This window comes from Arachis ipaensis, chromosome B1 (assembly GCF_059453495.1).
Source record: "Arachis ipaensis isolate K30076 ecotype BB chromosome B1, ASM5945349v1, whole genome shotgun sequence".
Classification (NCBI taxonomy): domain Eukaryota; kingdom Viridiplantae; phylum Streptophyta; class Magnoliopsida; order Fabales; family Fabaceae; genus Arachis; species Arachis ipaensis.
In genome coordinates this window covers 33,388,831-33,405,559 of record NC_142436.1, presented here as the reverse complement: position 1 = coordinate 33,405,559, position 16,729 = coordinate 33,388,831, and the positions used below count along the sequence as shown (strand labels likewise).

The 16,729-nt window shown below is 39.5% G+C and overlaps 1 non-coding gene across 1 annotated transcript; it reads right to left on the bottom strand.

The window, feature by feature from the left end:
• Window positions 1-9,342: 9,342 nt before the first annotated feature.
• On the bottom strand, window positions 9,343-9,446 carry LOC148576162 (small nucleolar RNA R71). Its single transcript, XR_015904120.1, has one exon. It is a non-coding gene; the product is annotated as a small nucleolar RNA R71 (small nucleolar RNA).
• Between the last annotated feature and the right edge of the window lie 7,283 nt (window positions 9,447-16,729).

Here is a 16,729-nt window from a genome sequence, read left to right as displayed (position 1 = left end):
ACATAACAATTCCACATACCAAAATTCCAACCAAAGATCATATCAAGCCACACAAAACACTTACTCACAACCACCATATCATGGCCAAAATAATCAACCCACCCAACCTAATCCGAACCAACAATTTCAAGATCAATTAAACCGGATAGAAGGAATGATGGCAACCATGAGTCAAGACATAACCGAATTGAAAAGCTTCAGGGATGATGTGAGAGCTACCTTAAGGAACCATGGTGAAAAACTCAAGAGGATGGAGTCTCAAGTAGGAGAGCTATCTCAACAGGCCCCCAAATCAACTGCAGTGTTCCCTAGTGACACAGAAAAGAATCCTAAAGGGGAACAAAAGAGAGTGAGATGGGAAGAATGCAAGGCCATCACCATATTGAAGGAAGTCTCAGAAGAAGAAGGAATCAGACCCTCAAAACAGGAGCCAGAAATCTTGAAGGAAGGTGTGGAGGAAGCTAAGCAGGAAAGTGAAACTGAGCAAGCCAAGGAACTGCAAAAGGGCACAATGGAAACATACCAACCAAAAGCACCATTTCCTCAGAGGTTAGGAGGAGGTGAAAAAGGGAAAACCTATTCAAGGTTTTTAGAGACATTTAACTCTCTCCATATCAATATTCCCTTTCTTGAGACTCTCCAGCAGATGCCAACACATATCAAGTATTTAAAGGAATTGCTGAGCAAGAAAAGAATTTTGAAGGGAGGACAAACTGTAATAATGAATAAAGAATGCAGTGCTCTCATCAAGAAGGACACAGTCTCTAAGAAAACAGACCCAGGAAGTTTTCATATCCCTTGCATCATAGGGGAAACAAAAATTGACAGAGGATTCTGTGATTTAGGAGCTAGCATAAATGTGATGCCTCTAACTCTTATGAAGAGGCTACAACTGAATGAGGTGAGATCCACTGATATAATCATACAACTGGCTGACAAAACTCAGAAGCGAGCTGAAGGAGTAGTTGAAAATGTGCTGGTGAAAGTGGGGGATTATTACTTCCCCACAGACTTTGTCATTGTGGACATGGAGGAAAGCTACTTACACCCTATCATTCTGGGCAGACCATTTCTAGCCACTACTAGAGCACTCATAGATGTAGAATAAGGAGAGCTAATTCTGAGAATACATGATGAACAGCTCATTTTCAAAGTTTTCAAACCTGCATCTGAGCCTGAACCAGAACCTGAAAAGCCTAAGGATAATAGTAGCCAGCTGTGTTTGGAGGAAAGTAATCTAGCAACTGAAACTCTAAAACAGTCCTTGGAAGGCAAACAAGAGTTGCAAGAGTTAAAGCCACAAGAATCAATGGAAACAGATCAGAAGGATCCTCCTAGCATAAGGGTCAATGAAGAAAGCTTCAAGAGAAAGGGAAGAATTGTAAAGAAATTGCCAAGAGGGTGGAGAAACAAGAAAATTCCCACTGAAGGTTTCTCCCCGGGAGATAAAGTGATATCAAGTCATTATCTGCCAATCCCACCTGGCCTCAAAACAATTCCTTCCCAGCGCCCTCAAGTGTTCACAATCAGGAAAGTTCTTTCTATGGAGCATTTAGAGGTCATGAAGGAATCAAGTGGGGACGTTTGCATAGTGAGAGGAGAAGACGTCAAGCACTACAATCCACCCTAACAAGGGACAACCGTCAAGCTAATGACGTTAAAGAAGCGCATGTTGGGAGGCAACCCAACCTGAGGTAATACCCTTTTACTGTTTCTTTTATTTGTTTCAATAAAAAGGTGAAGTAGTTTCTGTGCATTGCAAAGAATTAAGTTTGGTGTTTCACACCAAACAATGAATTCGTAGATCAATAATTCAAAGGGGAATGTGTGACTCTAAGTTTGGTGTTCCACCACACATATCAACTGAACACAACAACCTTTGAATTATATGAAAGGAACAACCATTCTAAGCAATCACAGGAATGCTTAAAATCCTTAGCAGCAACTTCATTCCAAGGAGAATTCAAAGACTCAAAGAACAGAGAAGTAAGTAAGAGACTAAGTTTGGTGTTCACACACCAACTTAAGACTCAGACACTTGCCCATACATAGTTGAGCTAACCACTCAAGTGCTTGAGAAACAAGCAACTTCATCACTCTTTGCAGGAAAGGAAACAAGGATCTTAGAAAGAACATAAAGCAACAACTAGGAGAAGAAGGAGAAATCAAATTGTTTCCTGGCAACAAAGAGAAAACAAGAAATTTCACAAGGTGGTGTTGTTCCTTGACAATTCTTTAAAAAGGGCAAACAAAAGCATGCTTGTTCTGGTTTAAACTGTAATTGTTGAATCTTTCTGGAATGTGAAGTTACTAGTATGTGTGTCTGTTTATTGCTTTGAATAAAGTGAATACCTAGATGTTTGGATATAACTCCACCTTCTTAAACAAATGCTTGCCATGCTTGTTCTGTTTCCTAAAATAAAAGAAAAGTTTGAACAAAAGTAACTTGGCTCAATTAGTGACAAATCAAGTAGAATTAAGTGGTGGTATGCATGCTTGATTGTTTAGTCAGATCACTGGAAATAGAGTGTAGAATTATCATTTTTTATGTAGAAATTGAAAACTGTCTATGAATCTTGATGAATAAATGTCTTTGGCCATGAAAAAGAAAGAAAAAGAAGAAGAAAAAGCCACTGAAAAAGGCAACTAAAAAGCAGAAAAATTGAGAAAATAAGCTAGGCACCAATGGTTTGAACTTCTGAGACAAATGCCTGTGGTGTTTATGTATTAAGGATATGCTTGGATGAATAGGTTCTGAGGAGTGTTTCAACACTTGGTAACTTGGGTTAACTAACCCGGGATTATCAACCAAAAGTCCATTATCAAGAGCAACCTAAATACAAAACATTTAGTCACACAAAGAGGTGCTGGGCACCAATGTCTCAAGAAGAAATGTGAACTAAAATGCCTAAAGTGGATATGTGTAGTGCACTGATAAGAAAAAGAAAATGCCAAAGGCTTGTGCAACACATGACACTAAGCAAACAAGGAGCAAAGGAGCTCTAAGAAAAAGAAAAGAAAAATAAAGAAGAGAAAAGTGCCAAAGACATAAGAATAACAAGAGGCCATAGCAGTGTTTGATGGATGCAATGAAAAAGTGATAATCTTACCTGATAAGTATGAAAAAGTGATGCTGCAACTTTCTGCATAAAACCCTTCTGATGAACTTCAAATGCTTGCTAATATAGCCAATGTAATTGCTTTCTGTCTCATACTTTCTTCTCAAATAACTCAGGACTTGCTTAGGGACAAGCAAGTATTAAGTTTGGTGTTGTGATGCCAAGGCATCTTAGGCTAGTTTCACTAGCATTTTTCTGTTAGTTTTAGTTGTTTTATGCATTTTCTTGAGCTTTAAGTAACCAAGAATGGTTAAATGAATAACAAAGCAATGAACCATCCAAACAGTATGATTTTGATGCAAATTCCATGAGTTTTAGTTATATTACTTGAATGCTATGAATGGAAGATTTCTCATGAAATTTGGCAAGACTTTGATGCAATTGTTTGGATGATTTCAGGGAAGAAGAGGCTAAGCAAGGAAGCAACAAAATCAATAAAGGAAGCTTGAATATCACATGTGGAGTTTAAGTTCCAGTTTAAGCCTAAACTGGAGCTTAAACGCCAGAATCAGGAAGGCTAAGAAATGCTGGAATTGAAGTTTAACCTCCAGTTTAACCTTAAACTGGAGGTTAAACGCCAGAATGATAATGCCACTCAGGAAGGAGTTCCACGTTTAACCTCCAGTTTAACCTTAAACTGGAGGTTAAACGCCAGAAATGGGAAGTGCACCAGGGAGCCATTTCCACGTTTAAGCTCCAGTTTGACCTTAAACTGGAGCTTAAACGTGTTCGACCAAGCTTTCTCCTCCAGGGTTGCTCTCTCCATTTCCACGTTTAAGCTCCAGTTTGACCTCAAACTGGAGCTTAAACGTGTTCGACACCTCCAGGGCTACCATTCTAAGCTTCCACGTTTAACCTCCAGTTTAACCTTAAACTGGAGGTTAAACGTGTTCGACCTCCAGGATGCCTCCTTCCATTTCCACGTTTAACCTCCAGTTTAACCTTAAACTGGAGGTTAAACGTGTTCGACCTCCAGGGCTGCCCTTCCTATATCCACGTTTAAGCTTCAGTTTAACCTTAAACTGAAGCTTAAACGTGTTCGACTACATGACTCTCCAGGGCTGCCTTCTTCCATTTCCACGTTTAAGCTTTAGTTTAACCTTAAACTGAAGCTTAAACGTGCTTCTACAAAAGGCCTCACTGGAAGTGTCTGGCGTTTAAGCTGCAGTTTAAGCTTAAACTGCAACTTAAACGCCACTCTTGGAAAAGGTTTCTGGGCCAAAAATATTGCGGTTTAAGTTAGTCTTTGAGCACAAACATTAACTTAAACTTACCCTGGTATGAAACCCAAGTGAATATCATGGTTTATGAGATTGGGCCTGAAGGATTGATGAGTTTGAAATCTCAATTTATTGAGTCATGTGTCATTATTTGATTATCACTAAGTTGGCTCAATGAATGTTACAGAATTTGGATCAACAACCTCATCAAGATTATGGATCATAAACCCAAGACAAAAGGAAAGCAGAGAGAGGCCTCAAAGCCCAAGAAGCACAACAGAAGCTCAATATAGAAAGTGTATAAATAGGATAGAATTTAAGTTAGGGAGGACTTTTACCTTTCCATTTTGCTAGTTTTCATATCTTTGTAGTTGAATTCAGAGCTATGACTCACTAAACCCCTTTCATTGGGTTAGGGAGCTCTATTGTAATTCAATGAATCAATAATAGTTTATCTTCTTCTTCAACCTTTTCTCTTGAATTTTGTTAGAAGGCTTCTCGTTCTAATTCCATTGAGTAGTTGTCTTGGGAAAGAAACTACCCATAATTGGAATCCTTCGGAACCTTGGGAAAGGAATGGAGGATTCATGCTAGAGAAGCTTTCTCACAGTGAATTGGATTAGGGTTTGGATGGATATTGTGACATGTAATCCTACCAAATTGTGGTTCATGAAACTGTGTGGTATAATCAGTGATCGAGCATCATCTCTTCTTATGAACATTTAAACCAAGGGATTGGGAATTTGTTTGTTTTTAGAGAGAATTGGTGAGCCAAGGGATTGGGATCCAATCATATAAGATTGCCAAGCAAAATTCAATGAACGCATTGGTTGAGGAAGAGATATACATGTTTTGATTCGGAGATCTCAATATCTCCTAACACCCAATGAATTCCCCATTTTTGATTTCCAATTTCTCTTTACATTCTGCAACTCAATTCTTGCAATCACCCCCATTCCCTTTTAATTTCAGCAATTTAGCTTCTGCTCTTTAATTCATGCAATTTAAGATTCCGCCATTTCAATTTCTTGTCATTTACTCTTCCCGCCAATTTTACATTCCGCAATTCTCATCTAAATCTTGATTCCGCTCAACTAGAACACATTTCTAATCCGAATTGCTCACTCAACCAATCCTTGTGGGATTCGACTTCACTCTATTGTGAGTTTTTACTTGACGATAACCGGTGCACTTGTCGGAAGGAATTTTGCCGATCGTGCAATTTCCTAAATCGTAGCATAACAAGTTTATGCGCATCAGCATTCCATTGGAATCCCTCACCTAGTCAGCCCCAATGACACAAATATCATTGACAATCTGCTCACAATCAGGGTCGCCACTTACTTTTTCATGATAACTAGCCTCTTCAAAAGGTGCTGTTCTAAGGCCAAGAACCTTCATGATAGCCTTTGGACTGAAATCAACTTCTACACCTCTTAAATATCTTTTGTAAGAGGTGTCAATGCTTGTGTTTTTCCTCACAGTGTTGGCATAGAATTCCTTCACAAGATTTGTATTTATCCTTGTGATTGGGGTGGTGAGGAGCTCCCATCTTCTTCTCTCAATCTTCTCTTTGATTGCTTGGCACTCATCCTCAGGAAGTTGGAATGGTATCTCTGGCAATATTCCTTTAGGTTTCATCCACTCTAGTTGTATCTCATGGAATACTGACTTGAACCTCCAATCATCAAAGGGAATTTCTTCAATAGGCTCCTTTCCCTTTCTCCTTTTAGAACTTGATGAGGTGATGCCAAGGCATCTTAGGCTAGTTTCACTAGCATTTTTCTGTTAGTTTTAGTTGTTTTATGCATTTTCTTGAGCTTTAAGTAACCAAGAATGGTTAAATGAATAACAAAGCAATGAACCATCCAAACAGTATGATTTTGATGCAAATTCCATGAGTTTTAGTTATATTACTTGAATGCTATGAATGGAAGATTTCTCATGAATTTTTGCAAGACTTTGATGCAATTGTTTGGATGATTTCAGGGAAGAAGAGGCTATGCAAGGAAGCAACAAAATCAATAAAGGAAGCTTGAATATCACATGTGGAGTTTAAGTTCCAGTTTAAGCCTAAACTGGAGCTTAAACGCCAGAATCATGAAGGCTAAGAAATGCTGGAATTGAAGTTTAACCTCCAGTTTAACCTTAAACTGGAGGTTAAACGCCAGAATGAAAAGTCTCACCAAAGAAGCATTCCACGTTTAACCTCCAGTTTGACCTCAAACTGGAGGTTAAACGCCAGAATGATAATGCCACTCAGGAAGGAGTTCCACGTTTAACCTCCAGTTTAACCTTAAACTGGAGGTTAAACGCCAGAAATGGGAAGTGCACCAGGGAGCCATTTCCACGTTTAAGCTCCAGTTTGACCTCAAACTGGAGCTTAAACGTGTTCGACCAAGAACTTTCCTCCAGGGTTGCTTTCTCCATTTCCACGTTTAAGCTCCAGTTTGACCTCAAACTGGAGCTTAAACGTGTTCGACACCTCCAGGGCTACCCTTCTAAGCTTCCACGTTTAACCTCCAGTTTAACCTTAAACTGGAGGTTAAACGTGTTCGACCTCCAGGATGCCTCCTTCCATTTCCACGTTTAACCTCCAGTTTAACCTTAAACTGGAGGTTAAACGTGTTCGACCTCCAGGGCTGCCCTTCCTATATCCACGTTTAAGCTTCAGTTTAACCTTAAACTGAAGCTTAAACGTGTTCGACTACATGACTCTCCAGGGCTGCCTTCTTCCATTTCCACGTTTAAGCTTCAGTTTAACCTTAAACTGAAGCTTAAACGTGCTTCTACAAAAGGCCTCACTGGACGTGTCTGGCGTTTAAGCTGCAGTTTAAGCTTAAACTGCAACTTAAACGCCACTCTTGGAAAAGGTTTCTGGGCCAAAAATATTGCGGTTTAAGTTAGTCTTTGAGCACAAACATTAACTTAAACTTACTCTGGTATGAAACCCAATTGAATATCATGGTTTATGGGATTGGGCCTGAAGGATTGATGAGTTTGAAATCTCAATTTATTGAGTCATGTGTCATTATTTGATTATCACTAAGTTGGCTCAATGAATATTACAGAATTTGGATCAACAGCCTCATCAAGATTATGGATCATAAACCCAAGACAAAAGAAAAGCAGGGAGAGGCCTCAAAGCCCAAGAAGCACAACAGAAGCTCAATATAGAAAGTGTATAAATAGGATAGAATTTAAGTTAGAGAGACTTTTACCTTTTCATTTTGAGCTAGTTTTCATATCTTTGTAGTTGAATTGAGAGCTATGACTCACTAAACCCCTTTCATTGGGTTAGGGAGCTCTATTGTAATTCAATGAATCAATAATAGTTTATCTTCTTCTTCAATCTTTTCTCTTGAATTTTGTTAGAAAGCTTCTCGTTCTAATTCCATTGGGTAGTTGTCTTGGGAAAGAAACTACCCATAATTGGAATCCTTCGGAACCTTGGGAAAGGAATGGAGGATTCATGCTAGAGAAGCTTTCTCACAGTGAATTGGATTGGGGTTTGGATGGATATTGTGACATGTAATCCTACCAAATTGTGATTCATGAAACTGTGTGGTATAATCAGTGATCGAGCATCATCTCTTCTTATGAACATTTAAACCAAGGGATTGGGAATTTGTTTGTTTTTAGAGAGAATTGGTGAGCCAAGGGATTGGGATCCAATCATATAAGATTGCCAAGCAAAATTCAATGAACGCATTGGTTGAGGAAGAGATATACATGTTTTGATTCGGAGATCTCAATATCTCCTAACACCCAATGAATTCCCCATTTCTGATTTCCAATTTCTCTTTACATTCTGCAACTCAATTCTTGTAATCACCCCCATTCCCTTTTAATTTCAGCAATTTAGCTTCTGCTCTTTAATTCATGCAATTTAAGATTCCGCCATTTCAATTTCTTGTCATTTACTTTTCCCGCCAATTTTACATTCCGCAATTCTCATCTAAATCTTGATTCCGCTCAACTAGAACACACTTCTAATCCGAATTGCTCACTCAACCAATCCTTGTGGGATTCGACCTCACTCTATTGTGAGTTTTTACTTGACGATAACCGGTGCACTTGCCGGAAGGAATTTTGCCGATCGTGCAATTTCCTAAATCGTAGCATAACTAGTTTATGCGCATCAAGTTTATGGCGCCGTTGCCGGGGATTGGTTTTCGATTGACAATTCTCCAATTAGAAGTTAACTAGATTGAGCATTTTTTTTTTTGTTTTGATTAATTCAGTACAAGTTACTTGTTGAATTTTAATTTCTGCACTCTATTACATGCTTTCTTTCTTTATGTCTTTAAATTCAAGCAACTAACTCACTGACTCACTAACTGTTTGAATTAATTCCTCAATTGATCTAACCATACTCTTCCATTAACCAAGAGTATTTCACTTGTTGTTGCCTGTGCTGTGTTCTTGTATGACAGGTAGGAGAGGAGAGACATCAACTCCTCCATATACCGAACCAGAGAGGACCCTTCATAGACTTAGAAGGGAAGCAAGAGGGAAGAGAGTACTGGGAGAAGAAGAATCTGAAGGAGAATCTGAGGACAATTTTGAGGAAGCTCTAGATCTCAACATGGATAGAGAAGTTCACAACCATGAGAGAGCTGATGGAAACAATGCCATTCCTGAGAGGAGGGTTCTTAGTTCATACATAAACCCAACCTCTGGGAATTGTGGTAGCAGCATTCAGAAACCACCCATTCAGGCCAACAATTTTGAGCTCAAACCACAGCTAATATCACTTGTGGAGAATCATTGTTCATTTGGTGGGAGTGCTAATGAAGATCCCAACCAACATCTCACAAAATTCCTGAGAATTTGTGACACTGTGAAGTCCAATGGAGTCCAGGAAGATGCCTATAAACTGCTTTTGTTCCCATTTTCACTTAGGGACAAAGCAGCTAAGTGGCTGGAATCATTCCCAAGGGGGAGTCTAACAACATGGGATGAGGTGGAAAGCAAGTTTCTACCCCCCACAAAAGGTCAATAGGCTTCGATCTGAGGTTCAAACTTTTAGACAACAAGATGGCGAAACTCTCTACGAGGCATGGGAGAGATTCAAGGATTTGACAAGGAAATGCCCACCAGACATGTTCCATGATTGGGTGCAATTGCATATTTTCTATGATGGACTCTCTTATGAATCAAGGAAGGCTGTAGACCATTCATCAGGAGGTTCATTGAACAGGAAAAAGACTGTGGAAGAAGCCATTGAAGTAATTGAGACAGTGGCTGAGAATGAGTACTACTATGCATCAGAGAGGCACAACACTAAGGGAGTCATGGAGCTGAACCAGGTTGATACAATTCTAGCCCAAAACAAGGTGTTTGCCAAGCAACTAGCAGAGCTTACCAGGCAATTAGAAACAAAGCAAGTGGCTGCAATACACACACAAGATCAAGAGGAAGTAAGCATTGAAGGAGGTGATTGGGAAGAGGCCAACTATGTGGGAAACCAACAAAGGCAATCATATGATCCACATTCCAACACTTACAACCCAGGATGGAAAAATCACCCAAACTTTGGGTGGGGGAACCAACAAACCCAACCACAAAACCACAAACCTTACAACCACAACCAACATAACAATTCCACATACCAAAATTCCAACCAAAGATCATACCAAACCACACAAAACACTTACTCACAACCACCATATCATGGCCAAAATAATCAACCCACCCAACCTAATCCGAACCAACAATTTCAAGATCAATTAAACCGGATAGAAGGAATGATGGCAACCATGAGTCAAGACATAACCGAATTGAAAAGCTTCAGGGATGATGTGAGAGCTACCTTAAGGAACCATGGTGAAAAACTCAAGAGGATGGAGTCTCAAGTAGGAGAGCTATCTCAACAGGCCCCCAAATCAACTGCAGTGTTCCCTAGTGACACAGAAAAGAATCCTAAAGGGGAACAAAAGAGAGTGAGATGGGAAGAATGCAAGGCCATCACCATATTGAAGGAAGTCTCAGAAGAAGAAGGAATCAGACCCTCAAAACAGGAGCCAGAAATCTTGAAGGAAGGTGTGGAGGAAGCTAAGCAGGAAAGTGAAACTGAGCAAGCCAAGGAACTGCAAAAGGGCACAATGGAAACATACCAACCAAAAGCACCATTTCCTCAGAGGTTAGGAGGAGGTGAAAAAGGGAAAACCTATTCAAGGTTTTTAGAGACATTTAACTCTCTCCATATCAATATTCCCTTTCTTGAGACTCTCCAGCAGATGCCAACACATATCAAGTATTTAAAGGAATTGCTGAGCAAGAAAAGAATTTTGAAGGGAGGACAAACTGTAATAATGAATAAAGAATGCAGTGCTCTCATCAAGAAGGACACAGTCTCTAAGAAAACAGACCCAGGAAGTTTTCATATCCCTTGCATCATAGGGGAAACAAAAATTGACAGAGGATTCTGTGATTTAGGAGCTAGCATAAATGTGATGCCTCTAACTCTTATGAAGAGGCTACAACTGAATGAGGTGAGATCCACTGATGTAATCATACAACTGGCTGACAAAACTCAGAAGCGAGCTGAAGGAGTAGTTGAAAATGTGCTGGTGAAAGTGGGGGATTATTACTTCCCCACAGACTTTGTCATTGTGGACATGGAAGAAAGCTACTTACACCCTATCATTCTGGGCAGACCATTTCTAGCCACTACTAGAGCACTCATAGATGTAGAACAAGGAGAGCTAATTCTGAGAATACATGATGAACAGCTCATTTTCAAAGTTTTCAAACCTGCATCTGAGCCTGAACCAGAACCTGAAAAGCCTAAGGATGATAGTAGCCAGCTGTGTTTGGAGGAAAGTAATCCAGCAGCTGAAACTCTAAAACAGTCCTTGGAAGGCAAACAAGAGTTGCAAGAGTTAAAGCCACAAGAATCAATGGAAACAGATCAGAAGGATCCTCCTAGCATAAGGGTCAATGAAGAAAGCTTCAAGAGAAAGGGAAGAATTGTAAAGAAATTGCCAAGAGGGTGGAGAAACAAGAAAATTCCCACTGAAGGTTTCTCCCGGGGAGATAAAGTGATATCAAGTCATTATCTGCCAATCCCACCTGGCCTCAAAACAATTCCTTCCCAGCGCCCTCAAGTGTTCACAATCAGGAAAGTTCTTTCTATGGAGCATTTAGAGGTCATGAAGGAATCAAGTGGGGACGTTTGCATAGTGAGAGGAGAAGACGTCAAGCACTACAATCCACCCTAACAAGGGACAACCGTCAAGCTAGTGACGTTAAAGAAGCGCTTCATGGGAGGCAACCCATGTTTTTAGTATCCTTAATCTTTAGTGCTTTGCTTTACATCTAATAAAGCATGGTTTCTTATGCATGAACTTGAATCCTCAGGACAACTATTGATAAAGTGCACTAAACTTTGCATGTAAATTACAATTGGTCTCTAAGTTTGGTGTGCCTGAAGGCACTCCCAAATCTTACTCAAATTGGAGTCCATCTTTCATTCAAGGTGCACGACCAAACATTAAGTTTGGTGTTCCTTTTTAACACAGTTTATGAAAAGCAAGAAGTTCCTCTGGATTTCAAAATTCATGACAAGTATACCATTCGCATGTTTTGATACTTTGGTTTCAATTACTTAGGGTAGTAACTTTGTTTAGAATCAAAGAGCCAAAGTGACTATGATTTATTAGAATTATGCACATTCATTAAGGACAACCAATATGGATTTCATGTCATTAGGAGACTTTACCAAACACTAAGTTTGGTGTCCAATAATAAGTGTGCATATATACAAAAGTCACGGCTATAAGCTCATGAAGTCAATCATTGATTTACATGTGCAAGTACTATTCATCATTCACATGGACCGAAAAATGATAGCAAACTTGTTTGTTTGTGCAGGTACAAAAGAAAAGACAAAAATGGAGGAAAAAGAAAAAGGGAGGCACGGTGCTTGGTCAAAAAGAAAGTTCACAAGTCTTTGAAGCTAACACATGGGAAAAGGAAGTTCTGCAAGAAAAGATTGCTACATGTACAACCTAATGCACCCAGAATACTTCCAAGAAAATGAAAAGCAATTTGTCCTTCTCCCTAATTCATATATTTACCATCAAGCCACCCTTCACAAACCACCCTAGCCGTCCATTTTTCACTTATGGGCACTATAAAGAACCACTTGGGGAACGAGTTCAACACCACCAAATCTCCTTCATGCACATTTCCTTCATCATAGCATAAACTATCTCTTGCCGAAAACAACCTCCCCACACTTCCAACAACACTTCTTGCTTCACCTTATTAACTTTAGCTTGTCACTTACCAAAACTAAAGAACCAATGGCAGCTTCATCTAGCCACAAAAGAAGAAAAGACAAGCAGCCAATGGAGGAAAACAGGGAATTCGATGCATGGAGATACAGATCAGTTTTCCATGAGATTCAAGCCGAATGGATGAGACCTAAAACGGTACTAGCTGAGGTTCCCTTTGACCTTGAAAAGGATGAGTTCCCAGGTGTTTGGGAAAAGATCAAAAAGAGGAAGTGGGAGCTCCTGACTAAGCCAATCACTAAAATCAACATCAACCTGGTGAAAGAGTTTTATGCAAATGCAGTAAGGGAGGATCCAACCAAGAAACCCACATACAAAAGCTATGTGAGAGGGGTGGAAGTTGACTTCAGTCCCAAAGCAATCATGAAAACCCTTGGCCTGAAAAACATACATTTCAGCCAAGCAAGTTATGAAGAAAGGATGATAGGAGAACCTGACTATGCAACTATTGCTGAAGACCTTTGTGCCATCAGAGCTGAATGGGTGAGAAAAACAAGAGGGGCTCCAAGAGTCTTGAGAAGGGGAGACCTAACACCTGAAGCTAAAGGGTGGTATGCAATAGTTAGGAGATCCATCCTACCCACTGCAAACTCTTCAGAAATAGTCCCTAAAAGAGCCATCTTGCTACATTGCATTATGGTGGGAGGGGAGATCAAAGTTCATAAACTCATTGCTGAACAGATACAAGAGTTTAGTGAGAAAAGTGACCCTGAATCCTGGCTCCACTTCCCTAGTACTATCATTAGACTATGCATCGATGCCCAAGTACCACTTGAAGATGAAAGACCTAATTGGCTATATCCTGGAATGGCCATAACTGCGTACAGAATGACTCTTGGCCCAACTCCTCCAAGACATACAAAAAGAAGAAATGAGGAAGGGCAACAAGCGGAAGAAGAGCAAGAAGCTGAACAAGAAGGACAGGAAGGAGAAGATAGAGAAGAAGAGCAAGAAGAGCAAGCAATTCCAGAAAGAAGACAACGAACTCCTAGAGACCCCATGGATATGAGCAGAATGCAGGAAATCATGGAAGGAATGTCTCAACAATACATGAGGTCTCAGGAGAGACAAGAGGACTTTCACCTAAAAATGATGGATATGCAAAGGAACTTTGAATCAAGATTCTTAGATCTGCAAAGGGAACATAATTTACACTTACAGGAATCCTTCAGCCACATATGCCAACACCAAGATGCCAATGTCTTGGCAATCAAGGAAGCCACCACTTTACAGAATGCAAGATACTCAGTCCAAGCTGATTACAACATCAGTTCGCAAATCAAGCTTAACTACATAGGGGAACATCTACACAAGATGGACCCAGCATTCCCAGCTTTTGATGAGTATTTCAAAGGAAGGAAAGAAGGAGAAATAAACAAGGCAATGATCCTTGAAAAAGGAGTGGAAGAAACAATGAAAAAAGCTGGATTCTGGAAAAAGCTCATGAGAAAAGACGAAGGAAGCACAAGTGGTCAAAAAGAGGCAGGAAGCAAGAAGAAGCAGGATCCTAAGAATTAAGAAGAACCAAGCAATAAATAAGAGGTGGTCTCGTTCCTTAATAATCAAATGATAATTGGTGAATTGTCTTTATGAGCTTTCTTTCATTATGAGTCATTTAAGTTTTAATGTGAAGTCTCTAGTATGTGTGTCTGTTTATTGCTTTGAATAAAGTGAATACCTAGATGTTTGGATATAACTCCACCTTCTTAAACAAATGCTTGCCATGCTTGTTCTGTTTCCAAAAATAAAAGAAAAGTTTGAACAAAAGTAACTTGGCTCAATTAGTGACAAATCAAGTAGAATTAAGTGGTGGTATGCATGCTTGATTGTTTAGTCAGATCACTGGAAATAGAATGAAGAATTATCATTTTTTATGTAGAAATTAAAAACTGTCTATGGATCTTGATGAATAAATGTCTTTGGCCATGAAAAAGAAAGAAAAAGAAGAAGAAAAAGCCACTGAAAAAGGCAACCAAAAAGCAGAAAAATTGAGAAAATAAGCTAGGCACCAATGGTTTGAACTTCTGAGACAAATGCCTGTGGTGTTTATGTATTAAGGATATGCTTGGATGAATAGGTTCTGAGGAGTGTTTCAACACTTGGTAACTTGGGTTAACTAACCCGGGATTATCAACCAAAAGTCCATTATCAAGAGCAACCTAAATACAAAACATTTAGTCACACAAAGAGGTGCTGGGCACCAATGTCTCAAGAAGAAATGTGAACTAAAATGCCTAAAGTGGATATGTGTAGTGCACTGATAAGAAAAAGAAAATGCCAAAGGCTTGTGCAACACATGACACTAAGCAAACAAGGAGCAAAGGAGCTCTAAGAAAAAGAAAAGAAAAACAAAGAAGAGAAAAGTGCCAAAGACATAAGAATAACAAGAGGCCATAGCAGTGTTTGATGGATGCAATGAAAAAGTGATAATCTTACCTGATAAGTATGAAAAAGTGATGCTGCAACTTTCTGCATAAAACCCTTCTGATGAACTTCAAATGCTTGCTAATATAGCCAATGTAATTGCTTTCTGTTTCATACTTTCTTCTCAAATAACTCAGGACTTGCTTAAGGACAAGCAAGTATTAAGTTTGGTGTTGTGATGCCAAGGCATCTTAGGCTAGTTTCACTAGCATTTTCTGTTAGTTTTAGTTGTTTTATGCATTTTCTTGAGCTTTAAGTAACCAAGAATGGTTAAATGAATAACAAAGCAATGAACCATCCAAACAGTATGATTTTGATACAAATTCCATGAGTTTTAGTTATATTACTTGAATGCTATGAATGGAAGATTTCTCATGAATTTTTGCAAGACTTTGATGCAATTGTTTGGATGATTTCAGGGAAGAAGAGGCTAAGCAAGGAAGCAACAAAATCAATAAAGGAAGCTTGAATATCACATGTGGAGTTTAAGTTCCAGTTTAAGCCTAAACTGGAGCTTAAACGCCAGAATCATGAAGGCTAAGAAATGCTGGAATTGAAGTTTAACCTCCAGTTTAACCTTAAACTGGAGGTTAAACGCCAGAATGAAAAGTCTCACCAAAGAAGCATTCCACGTTTAACCTCCAGTTTGACCTCAAACTGGAGGTTAAACGCCAGAATGATAATGCCACTCAGGAAGGAGTTCCACGTTTAACCTCCAGTTTAACCTTAAACTGGAGGTTAAACGCCAGAAATGGGAAGTGCACCAGGGAGCCATTTCCACGTTTAAGCTCCAGTTTGACCTCAAACTGGAGCTTAAACGTGTTCGACCAAGAACTTTCCTCCAGGGTTGCTTTCTCCATTTCCACGTTTAAGCTCCAGTTTGACCTCAAACTGGAGCTTAAACGTGTTCGACACCTCCAGGGCTACCCTTCTAAGCTTCCACGTTTAACCTCCAGTTTAACCTTAAACTGGAGGTTAAACGTGTTCGACCTCCAGGATGCCTCCTTCCATTTCCACGTTTAACCTCCAGTTTAACCTTAAACTGGAGGTTAAACGTGTTCGACCTCCAGGGCTGCCCTTCCTATATCCACGTTTAAGCTTCAGTTTAACCTTAAACTGAAGCTTAAACGTGTTCGACTACATGACTCTCCAGGGCTGCCTTCTTCCATTTCCACGTTTAAGCTTCAGTTTAACCTTAAACTGAAGCTTAAACGTGCTTCTACAAAAGGCCTCACTGGACGTGTCTGGCGTTTAAGCTGCAGTTTAAGCTTAAACTGCAACTTAAACGCCACTCTTGGAAAAGGTTTCTGGGCCAAAAATATTGCGGTTTAAGTTAGTCTTTGAGCACAAACATTAACTTAAACTTACTCTGGTATGAAACCCAATTGAATATCATGGTTTATGGGATTGGGCCTGAAGGATTGATGAGTTTGAAATCTCAATTTATTGAGTCATGTGTCATTATTTGATTATCACTAAGTTGGCTCAATGAATGTTACAGAATTTGGATCAACAGCCTCATCAAGATTATGGATCATAAACCCAAGACAAAAGGAAAGCAGGGAGAGGCCTCAAAGCCCAAGAAGCACAACAGAAGCTCAATATAGAAAGTGTATAAATAGGATAGAATTTAAGTTAGAGAGACTTTTACCTTTTCATTTTG